Source organism: Bactrocera oleae, chromosome 4 (assembly GCF_042242935.1).
Source record: "Bactrocera oleae isolate idBacOlea1 chromosome 4, idBacOlea1, whole genome shotgun sequence".
NCBI lineage: Eukaryota > Metazoa > Arthropoda > Insecta > Diptera > Tephritidae > Bactrocera > Bactrocera oleae.
In genome coordinates this window covers 16,499,628-16,513,403 of record NC_091538.1, presented here as the reverse complement: position 1 = coordinate 16,513,403, position 13,776 = coordinate 16,499,628, and positions in this window count along the sequence as shown.

Below are 13,776 nucleotides of genomic sequence, written 5' to 3'. Positions count from 1 at the left end.
AAGCAGTGTGGAAATTGTGCATAGAGCGTAGACCCGCGCAGGTTGCGATCCTATATCTCAGAAACGACTCGAACAATTCTAAATTTGGAACTTAATATTGCTACATAATATTTTCTTGACATTCTTATGTTATATTGTAACAATGTACTTTCCATGTGTCAAAATTGCGTTTCATTTAGTATTTACTTTACAGTACATAAATCGAGCACCACTGAAGTTATCGGAATAAATCCTTGCACATATAGCTTGTCTCCCCTACAAGACTTGTCGAAATCGGACCAAAACTGTTTAAGCCCCGATTAACCAAACACATGCACCACAAAGGCAAAGGCTTACCGAAAATAGTGTTTAATCTCTGCGATATATTATTGTTATTCAGAAAGAATCTTTTCCCACAAATAGCGTGTCCAAACTGGTTGAATTCGGGTCAACACTTCCTCTAGCCTCCATATACCAAAAAAAAAACTTTCCGAGCTTCCGGTTGACTTTATGCCGTAAATATCGGTAAATATGTAGAAAACCTTAACAAAATTAAATGTACGTATAATACTGGATATAATATATGTTAAGCGGTCATCCCATTTGACGGCTTGTTTTTTAGGGATTTTTTAGGATTTATGTTTTACAACCAGTTAATAGATAGAGCTTCAAGTTTATTATCATTTATTGACATATATTTCTACAGTATAAATATAAATTTTAAGCTAAAAATAGTATGTAGAATAATATAATAGTAACAGCGTTCTGAACACATCCGCCATTAAAAAAAGGGCTCGCATTCGCTCCACGACTCCGGCTGATTGGCTTATCTGAAACAAAAAAGATTAGGAGAGTTTTGGTCTGTAAGCCTAAATGCAAGAAATGGACTATTATCAAACGAATATACCAAAAATTGGACTTTTGGTAGACATTTGCGAGAAAAGTTGCGAATTTTGCGTGTTTCTGTTTTTTTTTTTGTTTTGCTTTGAAAAAATCGAAATTTTGATAATAGTGCAGTGTGTGTCCTACAAATTTTAAGTCGTACGGTCAAGCCGTTTTTGAGATACGATGGAGGAATGTTTGAAAAACAAAGGTTTGAGAAAAAAAAGTTTTAAAGTTTTAAGTCCACTTAAACAACAGCTGAACAGCTCTTTCTTTCAACTACTGTACCTTTAAAGCGACTACGAATTTTTAAAAATCACTTCACTACCGTACTGTAGACATGTTAAGAGAGCAATTTATAAAAAAAATCGAATTTTTCAGTCCATCACATGGGATGACCTCCTTAATGTTAAAAATGTATAGTCGGTCGGATTTTTAAAATTAAAATTTTACGTGTTTGGAGAGCCCAATTTAAAATTTTTTTTTTAAGTTGGTATAGGTACATGCCCCAGAAGTATGATGAAATTTTCAGCTGTTCATTGCTTACTTTGATTCCAGCAGGTCCGCTTAGGTTAGACGTGTTTTTATGAGCTTGGCGATTTTCGTTTGTTAAAAGCTCACACTTTGTTGCTTGTTCGAGAATCCTTGGCTAAAAACAATACTGTGACGGTGCCTTAGCCTCCATATTCGCCAGTCATGTCTCCGTCGTCATTTTACAAGATAAATGAAAATCGCTGAAAGTGCTAAAGGTTATCCTAACAATCGATTTTGAGAAGTGTTTCGACGATTGGAAGTAACGCTGGCATAAGTGCATAATATCGAATGTGAACCATTTTGACGGCAAAAACATAAATGTGGACGGATGAATATATATTTTTTGCAAAAAACGGAAATCCCCATTATGTTTTGAACACATTTTGCCAAAATAATGGCGACGCATTGCTCGTTGCTTCCACTATTCAGTCGACATAATCACCCAGCAGAATCGGTAATTCCAGCAAATATGGATCAGTTTTGCACCGAAGACGATATTTTGCGGGCTTACAAAATCCAACTCGTGCAAGGATTGAAGCCGAACGATCATCAAGCGACTAGCACGTTCGGTGAATGGGCCCAAAACAGGATGGCCACCGATCTTGATTTTCACAATAAAACTTTGGTCAGCGTTGATGCTCACTTTCGGTTGAGTGGGTACGTTAATAAAGCGTTACAATATCAAAAAGTCTCTGTTTGGTGTGCTCTATAGACAGGGGTAATCATTATGTTACAGTCAATGTTAAATACTACAGGGTCACGATTAATGACTTTTTCGTGCCTGAATTGTAGAATGTAGATGTGGACGATGTTCTAAACAAACGGCGCTACATGTCATACCGCTGGACTATTTTTTGAGGGATTATGTGAAGTCGCTAGTCTATGCAGATAAGCACGAGACGATTGACGCATTGAAACATAATATCTGGCTCGTTATTGCCCAAGCATTTTTTTGTTTCGCCGCTTAATTATCTCCATATAAATGTCTTTGTTTTCACCTATCTCTATTAAAAAATGTATAGGGACTAATGGGAGAAATAAATAACAATGGTTTTAGCATCATAATTAATATCCACTAATATGTTTAAAAAACACTTTTAAAAATGAATATTTAAACATCATCCCATAAAACTTTTTGATGAAGAATTAGATCAAAGTTTCATTTAACTAACAAAACCGCAACTTACTTTCTATAATCGCATTTCCTACACCTGCCTACGCCATTTTCACAAGGTATACTCAAATAATATACGTTTGCGACTTGACCTCAACCCAGTTATCTCAAAAAAATTGCAAGTAAACTTGAAGTGTAATATTTTATATAAAGTCAACATTGCGGCACAGTGAGTCGCTGAGTCATCGGCGTAGCACAGTAAATGTGAAATTCATTTATTATGCAGTCAAAAGGTATCCGTTTCCGGTCATACAGGACGCATACGCGACATTAACAAAAATTTTCTGTCGTCACTAGCGTTTCAGCGTTGATTTGTCACCACGATTTCTCGGTGGACACACTTCAACGTACATCCAAACACACATAAAAGACACCTGCCTATGCATGTCATTAAGTCGCTTAAGTTTCAAGCTTGGCGCAGTAGGCGTCTTCAAGTTGCGACTTGCCCGCTAGAAGGGTGAAAGATATTGTATTTGTCGTTGATTAATCACCGGAAAAGCACCGCCAAAGGACACACAAAATAGTTGATGCGAATAAAATGTTGGCGTTGACATTAGCGACACTGCAGTGCCGCGCAGGTGAGCAGCAATCGCGTTCCCGTGTGTGTGTGTTTTACGACAGCATTAGTTGCAAATAAATTAAGCGAACTATATTTGTTGGTAGATGGAAGAACGCTTAGACCGCTTGCTTAGAGAAATGGATAAGAGCTTAAGGCTCGCGAGAGAAATATTATATATTTAATGATTATACTTGATATAAGTATATGTAAATATATATTAAAAATAAAATTAATTTTCATATTTAACTCAACATATTAGGCTCAGTATTGAGTTTATTCGTTGTAAGATATTATCAAAGAGAAAGCTTGATTAATTGTGTGCAACAGAATACGATTTTATCACTCATTATAGGGGCTATACAAAATTATACTTTCGTTTCTAGCAATATTTCAATATTTTGTAAGTAGATTGTTTTTTATTTTTGCCTCAAAACAGGCCTCACGCTCGGCAATTCTCTCTCTATTGTCGCAAAATTCCTACCCAGAGAATGCTCTAAAAAGATCTGGGGGTAGAGTAGTCGCCGAGGACTACAATCGGAGAATAAGGCAGATGTCAAAGTATTTCAGAGTTCAATTTATGCAATTTTCCTTCGTTTTTTTTTTCAATTCCAAATTTTTGTTAACGATATGTTAAACATGTTCTTTTGATATGTTTACAGTATCTGCTAGCTGTCAATGACCGCAAATATTGCTCTCAGACTCAGAAAAGTTGGATACTTAATTGGGAACTCTGGAATCCTTGCACACGTTAACTTCATTCCAAATACTTGGTTTGTTAAGCTTAGCCCTGACAGTCCTTTATCTGCTCCCATACCTTCGAAGGAGGTAGAGAATTATCACGGTGACCTTTATTATAGCTGGATCAAAGCTTATGGGAAAGATTGGTGGAGGAGTATATTGTCCAAGTGGAAGTGGCAGCCATTAAGGTAGCAGTATCAGTATCATTAGTTATATTAGTCTTGACCTCGTTGGCTGAAGACTATTGAAGGGTTCTCTAGACTCCATAACTCTGGCATCGAGTTACTTCATGATTGAACTGGTTTTGGTGACTGGCCATAGGAGTTAAGCGGGCTTCTAGGACTAATACTGGATGGCTGGCAATTAGCTACTTGCAAATGTGCATTCACAAGATTCTTTTGACCAAGGGTAAATCGTAAGAAGTCTAATGACCTCTTCGTCTTCAACAAAGTTTACTATTCAATAATTTTTTCAATCCCGTTCTTGAGCTAAGATTGAAAATTTCACCGGATACCAGTTGCATAGGCTGTTTGGAATAAGATGAGAGAGAATTAGCTCAAGATTTCCTTCTCGAGGGTTCTGTCTTTGCGAGATCAAGGCTAAAATATATCAGAACTCATATTATAAGTCATTCAGGTGAAATATTGGGAATGCTAGTTTCATGGCCATTTGTCGAGAGTTAATATACAACTACAAGAGTTTTTGTATGGCTTTACAAAGGACTTTAGATGGCAGTCTAAGTTTGCTCTGCCTGTCATATTTGGAGATCAGCCATCTAACTTAACCTCACTTGCTATCTCGTTCATCTATAGCCTGTAAATATCTGTAAATTCGAAAGTGATTTTGTGATTGTTTTGCATGATTGCGGAAAGATACACGTTGCTAAGGGTAGTTCAGTGAATTTCCTGCGTTCTATTCTATGCCAAAAGGATTTTGAAGTCCATTGATCCAGCGCTATAATGCAAGATGCCAATGGATATCCAGCTTGAACCCATTCCGATATGTACGGAGCAAGGGTGGCCTATCTCGCTAGTTAATCGGCTTTGTAGTTACCTGCTACTCCACTACGATCAAGTACTTAAACGAGTCTGAGGATGAAGTAGCTTGTTGCTATTTCTAGTTAGGACAGACACTTCTTGACTATACTTTGAGTTGACTTCATTCTACCAATGCGAACAAACTGTTTATACATTTTCAAGTTTTTTTTTTGTTTTGCAAATTAAGCCCGTAAAATAAAATATGTCCAGCAAATATTATGTGCTATGTATGTATGTATGTATGTAATACATATATTATTTCGAGTTTAGTTTTTATTGGCCATGTCAAAGAATTGAAAATAACGTGAAGTTAGTTGCAGACTCGATTCAGCAACGTGTACTCTGATAGTTCAAGGAGAATTAAGAACACTCAGGCGGCTTGGTGGATATTTAGTAAATATTCTATGACTGTAACTCCCTAATAATATTGCTTCCTTCATTAAACTTGCTCTTCCCTCCAAATATAACGAGTATTTGTTTTCAAAAGTTAATTAAAAATTCGTTGATTCATTATAATCAGCAAAGCATAAAATATTATTTTTGTAAGGCAAGTTCCGCCACTTTGGTAATGATAAATTAGGGAAAATGGTTGCAATAAAAAAGAAAAATGTGCAAGCTCATTAATAATATCTTATTGAGCAGTAGGATAAAATATAAAAGTCTTTGGAAAGCTTAGGTAATACGAACTTATGGCCCGCAGACAGACAGCTGAAGAGTCATTTTGCAATTAAATATGACTGGACATGTGCCAAAAATCGAAATAAACGGAACCAACTGTAAATGGACATCCTTGAGGAGCAAAGCTGAAATGCGCGAAGAACGAAGAGCTGGCAGCATACTCACACACACACACATACATACATATAGACATTTATACTTTGGTTGCGACTACGATTTGGACAGCAAACATCGCCTTGAACGTGCTTACACACATACTAACACCAATGCACACACATATGTACAGGCGCACTCATGCTCCAGTGTTCCTACAACAAATCAAACTAATTCCTTAACATGTCACGAATCATATTGGAACATGGCCACCAAATGTTCGAATGATAATTCAAAATAACACACATGCAAACAAATATCTGCACCTACATACACATATATAGCGGTATATATAATACTATTATTTAAGTATTAAATATATGTCCCCGTAGGAAAAATTTCGCTATTCCATCGGAAGCTTCTTTTGGCACGTTCGTTCGCCTAAAGCATCGTCCCCATAAATGTCCAGTAAAATACGATGGCTTTCGGTAACACTTTTCTTCATGTTAAAGTAATGAAGAAGAACTCCCCGCAAAAACACTTTATCTGGTACAAATTTCGACATTTTCAAATGAATGAAACAAATTGTTGTTTACGCTAAAAAAAATGACATCTATTGAAAACGACGCGAAATGACAGTACCTTTGAAATGAATATAGCTACACATATAACATTAATAGCGAATTATTACATTCTATGGTTTAGAGAAAATTCTTTGTGCTAAATTTGTTTGCCTATCTTGGCATTCACTAGGAGAGAAGGCTCACATAGTGAAAACATAGATATATCCAGCAAAATATTTAGGCTTTTAAATTAAAATTCTGAACAATGAAGTTTCTCTAAACAACGCGGTGGTAAAGCCGATTCGGTTGTACAATATGATATTCAACTGTGGGGTATGATCTGTTCAACCGACCTTGACATAATACAGAGGTTTGTATCAAAAATTCTCCTCCGTGTGATAACGGGTTCACTATGGCACATTCGAAATGAAGACATTCTTAAAGATCTTGATATTCCTATGGTAGAAGGAAATGGAGGACAGCAGAAAAAAATATGGGTTTAAACTCCGTGAATATCCAAATACATTAGCTAACGCCTTGCTACAGTTCTGTAATCAAAGCCGCTTGAAACGAAAAGATTTTCCAGTCCTCTAAAGAGCAACGTAGTAGCAAAACGGCTCAATCAGAACCTTGAGCCTGTATAGTTTTAAATATAACCATTTAGGGCTTTATTACTTATTGTTTAAAAAAAAAATTGTGCTAAGATAATTTAACATTTAAGTTTGTGATATTTTTTATTGAAATGCTTGTAATCCTTCTTTAAAATATGTTTTTTTGGGATATGGTACTAAAAATTTATTACAAATCTGTACAAAATTTATAAAATATAGTTTACAATTTGTTGTTGCTATAAATGGATTTCCAACAATTTGATTTTAAATTTTTAATATTTTAATTTTTTGCTAAAAATACACTAAACTTTAATAAATATTAGTACATACTATATATATAATAATAATATAATATACATAACTCGACAAGGACATGACATATGGCTATACTTTTTTTGCTTAGGTTGGCAGGACTGTTATATGTTTACATGTTTGTACAAATTTGAGCGCGATCTGTCACATAGTTTTTTTTTACGGCACTATAAAACAAAACACACTCGAGGTTTTTCGAATTTTACTATGGAAATTAACGTTGAGCAAAAAGTGTTTGTTTGAAATTTTGTTATTCCAATGGAATAAGTGCGACGGACGCAATGAAAATGTTGCAGAAGGCATATGGGGAGTCTTGCCTATCACGTGCATGTATTTTTGATTGGTATAAGTCGTTCAAGGACGGCCGTACATCGCTGGAGAACTTACCCCATGATCGTCGTCCAGCAACGTCAATAAACGAAGAAAACGTCGAAAAAGTAAAGAAAATTGTGTAGGAAAATCGTCGTGTATTGACTAGAGAGATAGCTAGTGAGCTCAACATATCAAATGGATCCGCTCATAGCATTATTCACGATGTTTTGGGCATGAGACGTGTGTCTGCTCTACTTGTTCCAGCTTATACGTATCGTCTTGTACGCGATTATTTGACCAAAAACAACGTAAATATTGTTCCGCAAGCACCGTATTCACCCGACATGGCACCGTGTGACTTTTTTCTTTTCCCTAAACTCAAATTGCCGCTTCGTGGAAAGCATTTTCAGTCGATTGAAGTCATAAAAGAGAATTCGAAGAAGGAACTGAAAGCCATACTTAAAGCGGTCAAATTTAAAATTTTTTGGTTAATCAAGTACTAAATAATGATGAAATGATCGATTATCAAGAAATTTAGGAACTAAGAAGTACTAAAACTTAGTACTAATCTATATATGTGAATACAAGTATAGCTGACCAAAAGACAAGTACATAAATTCTCTGTAGACAAATTCAAAAAATTTTGAAAAATGCGTTTGTGTCTGAGGTATATAAATTAAAATTTGGTAGGAAAACTGATAGAAGGTCTTAAGCTAATATTTAGTACCGTTGAGATTTTGAATTCAAGTTAATATTCAATTTCGACCGGTCACTAAGGCAATAAAAAAAATATTTCTAAAATAGAAAGTATCTTAGTACTTCTTCGACTTGAAACTAACAACCAAATTTTTTAATTCCTGCTGGGTATGTGATTCGTTTCTATTTCAAGAATATTATTGAAAATACCAACAAACAGCAAGAAACTACATTGATATGCGGTGAGGCAAACAAAAAATTAAACTCAAAAGCAAATAAATAAGATAAAATAATGCAGGGAGTTTCGAATGAAATGAAGCGAATACAAGAGGTGGGGCATAGGTACACTCGTATACGCGTGAATCATGAAGAGGCAGTGGATTCTTTGCGACGTTCAGTTATTTTCTACATGAGATGCATATTAAAGAGCTATGGCCGAAACGGAAGCATTGATTATACGAGAGAGCAAGACACAAGTAAGCAACGAGCGATCTAGAATGAGGGAGATGTGAAGACAGTATTCGCTGGGAAGGTTGGTTAATAGCAAGAGTGGTGGAGTGGCAAAGTTGTAGGTTATTAAGAATGATTATCACTAAACATTGAATAAATGACACACAAATAAAATAGAAAATATAACCAAAAGAAAACTTGGCATGAGAAGAACTTGAGCTTTGAATCAACAAATGGACAAGCGTTTGGACTTTGACGCAGGGTGAATGGGACGAGGAAAGCATGTACGCCAGAGGTTAGAAAGTAGGAAGCAGCAGCTGTTGATTGAAGAGGTCAAAGTTGATAGAATGGTGCTTAGACAACAGAGATTGGGGACAAGTGGTGGGGTAACTTTGGGCGTGAACTAGCTTTGGGGGGTGTGAGTAACAGCTGCCTCGTTTGGCGGCTCAATTTCTCACTTTGAATGCTGTTGCATTAGCAATTATGATTTTCGACGTTTGGCATTTGTACCGTTATACGAGCATGATGTGTGACTTTTGCGCTTTTGCCAAAGTTTGCTCTTTTGTTCCGCGAATACTTTTATTCCTAGCAAAGACCGACACTAATGAGAAAATTACGTGAAGGCAATTTTTAAGAAAAATGTCAGCCTAGAATTCTTGGCAACCTTCGACATGCATTAGTTGCTCAAAGTCGAGCGTCCAAGTATTAATTGTTGTAATATTTCAATGTATGTTAAGGCCAATAATGGAATGGTGAAACTGCGTACCTTCTATGCTTAACTCAGTAGTGGTGGCGTCGCGTAATTTGACCCAAATATTTTAAAAATTATTTTCCTTCGTTTTAAATAGAAGTGTTATTTATTTCATGAAATATTTTTTAAAATAACTACTGACCTGTAGTCAACTGAAGAAGTACTAACCTACTATGAAGATATGTAAGTTAAAGTTACCATTTGTCTTTCATTATTGAGGGAGGGTTGTTTTGAAGATAGTTTAACGATATAACAACAGGTTTTTAGAAATCTTTGAACCGGTACTTTCATACCCTAGTGAAAAAGAATCCTTTATTTTTCCTATAGGTGGTTTTTTTTTAATCTGTACCTAGCGGTGTATCTAGTACGGTGATCTGTTTGCGCTATACGACATTAAAGAGATAAATTTTCGTATTAAAAGTTTCTCAGAGAGTTCAGTTACTAAAGCTTGTACAAAAAGCCATTTGCAACCATTTAAATAAAGCTGGTAATAAAAGAAACTTATATGTGGGTGCCACATAAGTGGACGCAAAAAAACACATGAATCGACTGTCTGACGCGGATGATTGGTGGTAATGAATAGTGGGTCCCATACAACAACGTCAAACGAAATCGGTCGTGGTCGAATAACGGTGAGCCGGCGCAAACGATGGACAAGTCAGGATTGGCAGTAAGGAAGGCTTTTCTATGTATTTGCTGAGGTTGACAAGGAATCATTTATCAGAAACGGCCTGCGAAAAGGAGAAGAGTTTTGTGCCTTTAGGATAACGTCCGACTACATACATCGATAGTGACTCGTCAAACGCGCCGAGGGGTGAGAGGTTTTTGTGCATCCGTCTTATAGTCGAAGCCTTATACTAAATTATTATCACGTGTTCCTGTGCATATTTCTAAGAAAGTAGCATAAACGGTGCATAATTGGTCAAATCGAGTCATTCTAACTGGGATTAATAAAAAGGTAACCGATTTATTTTTACTAGATATAAATTTGGTTCGATGATGCAGATGGCTAAAGCAAGTTATAAAAATATATATTCAATATTTGAAATAAAACACGCCGTTTGGAGCCAAAAAGCCTCCATAGAGCGCCATTGAGCTAGATCTAGTTTACTTAATTACTACACCCTCAACAGTTTGCCACGAACTTTGTAACACCCAGAAGAAAACGTCGGTGCGCCTACAAAGTATATATTATATATAAATGATCAGTGTGACGAGCTAAGTCGAGCTAGTGATGTACGTCCGTTCCTTTGTGTATATACGAACTAGTCCTTCAGTTTTTGAGCTATTGAGCTGAAATTTTACACTTGTCCTTATTTCAGCAAGACGCTGGTTGTTTGTCGGAATGGCCGCTATCGGACAACTCCCATAAAAACTGAAACATCACAGTTCTTATAAGAAATCTTTTTTTATTTGTGAAGCGTATACTTTTTCTTGTTTTATTTTACTTGAACTTACTTTTTGTTATATAATTTAATTAATTTTCTTTAATACTTCTGTTATATTATTTCTACTTTTCCATAAATCCTTCACTTTCCCATATTAAGAATAAACCACCGTTAATAAGTAATTGTCACTATGTGTGTGCACGCCTCGTAAGTGTACCATTCTCTGCAGACCGATTGTTTACCTACTTGTCTTAAACAAATAAATTATTTTCCTTTTCGTATGTCAACAAAAGAGGAACTTGCCAGGAAAAAAAAATCGGCCGGAAAGCCACTCAACCACGTGCTTTTTAACATACATTGCAACCAAGCATTGTGTTTGTGTTGATAAAGCTATTTGCTGGTGAGTACTATGAGACCACTAAACCTCAGCGGCAGTGCAAACTCAAACATACACACATGTAAATATATTTGTGTTGCTATATGTGGCACACAGTACGACGGGGGTTAACCGTTAAACGTTTCTATTAGTGCGCCTGCCTGGTCTATTTGTGCCGCTGAGTGGCAGCCACTGATTGCAATCGTGTTCCTGACAGTATTCATTTGCGTTTTCAAATGACAAACGTTTACGAACGCCGCAATGCCAGGCCGGCGCCTTTCGTGCCCATACCGTCTGCTCACCATAAATGTTGCGCTCGGTTTCTGATTTCATTTCTATTATTGGTTTGCTTGCGCGCCCCGCTCACAACACATTGTCTTACTACCGACCGACAGTTTAGCGTTTTACAGCCATTCTCTTGGACGCGACATAGTCTCTTCTAGGCAAATCGACATTCTGCGATTTCGTTTGTGCGATTGCCAACGACATTTCAATCCAGCGCTTTTATTACATTGCTGTGCTTTTTTCTTTCTCCTTCTTCTTCGTTGTTTTTTTTCTCAGTCAAAGTAAGTGGATTGAAGAATAAAAGACGCTAGCAATGAAATCAAAGTGCCACCGAAATACAATCAACCAACAACACAAACAATGCGCTCAAATGTATGCAACATACATCCATATAAAAAATCGTTGCCTACATTCAGGCGGCGCATTGAATTGCTTGTTGATACCCACAGCTAAGGCTGGTAATTATGAATTTCTTCCTTGCTTGTTGCTTACGGTAAGTTTTTATGTGCCTTGGTTTTATTTGTTCATCGTATCTTCCTAAGGAGTTCCATTGTGAAGCGTTAGATAAGCGCGCTTGGCGGCCTTTAAGTGCTCAGCAGGCACATGTCAAGTGCGAAATGAGTTCCTCGTTTGGTTTTTTTGTTTGTAATTTTTTGCGTGAAATTGGGTGCGTACGCGTTGGGGAACAATGGTAATGAGTGTAATATATATTTAAATAAATGGTTTCTCATAAAATGGCAATGATAGGATATAGACTGCATGTGATTAGTAAAATAAAATTTAAAAATGTTATTCTGTCTGTATTCAGGTTGTTAAAAGTAAACATTTAAGGAATGAATAATGAATGTTCTGATAAGAAAAAATTTTAAAACCATTAGACTTTTGGAAGCTTATAAAATTGTTGAAATCTAAGGCTAAGTGTGATTTACAAATAGTAGAAGCAATTGAGTAGGAGTACAAAAAAAATTGGGTAACTTAGTTTCGAAATTCATAAAATGTTTAAAGTCGGGTTAACTCTGTTAAATATTAATTCTATGTCTGTGCCTTTATATTTACGGTCCATTATTAAAAAAAAAAAAATTTATCATATGCAATAAAGTAATATTTTCTATGCAATGTAAACAAATAATAAATCGAATGAATAAAATAAAAAAAACTGTTATTACGGATTGTTCTTGTAGCACCTTTTGTGAGCCACCCAGTATTTCACCTTACAAGAACCATCTTTGAGACATTCTAATACAATATATATCTCATAAACCCAAACTGGTTTCTCTTGGCTTGAAAAGTTTAAAAGAACTCTCCACTAAACTCTTCACTGAACTGAACTGATGTAAGATCAGCTGTGAATAAATACCCTCAGGACCTCAGATTTTTAATATTTTGTAGAGGTTAGGTCTGGTCATACCCATAGAATAGCCATTTTAATAGCTTGCAGTTCGAAATATTGAAAAGGGAAGCTGTGTTTGAAACTCTAAAATTTCGAGCACTGGAGGATTATTAGGCAGACCCCATATTCTGTAAAACAATCTTAAAACTCTTTTTATAATAAATTATATTTGTGAAACTTTAGACCCAGGTTTGTCTTATGTATTTTTTATTTTAATATAAGCTTGGAAGAGGTATTTCATGATTACTCAAAGACCATATACGTTCTACATAAAATAGATTTGAAAGTAAAAATTTAGAATTTTTATATAGAGTTAAATAAAAACGTGATGAACTCTGAAATCGGAACCTCTTTCCAAAAATTCCTTATAAGGCTTTACTGTAATTAAAAGTATTTATGTATCTGATTAGCTCTTAAACTAAAAATTTCTCACCTCTCGTGGTAAAACAATTGGACCTCGCAATTTTTTACCCAGTTATATACATCCACGGATCATTCAATATCAAATTTTAATTTAAAGAAACTTAAGCACAAGATAATGCAATCATATGAATTGATTAGCTCTTCATGTCCACAATTAATATAGTTATGGACCTTATTGACTAATAAAACGCATTGCAATGCGCCTCTACAAATATAAATACATATCTATTGTACATTCAAGCGTGTTAAACCAACCATGAGGTCCACCGCATAACAGCTGATTCAATTATATGCCATAGCATACGCTGTTAATTGCATTAGAAGATTTCTATAAACACTCACCCTTTATAATGTTCATACCATAGGTATGTGTTATCGGCGAAGCATTACGGCTAACACCAAGTTGACCAAACGAAGCAGATCGAGATGAAACGCAGTCACACTAGAGTATGCGTGCTAAGGGAGTGATGGGATATTTGTGTATGTATGTATATACATATAAACTTTTCTAGATTAGGGTGGTTCTTAAGTGAAATACAATAACA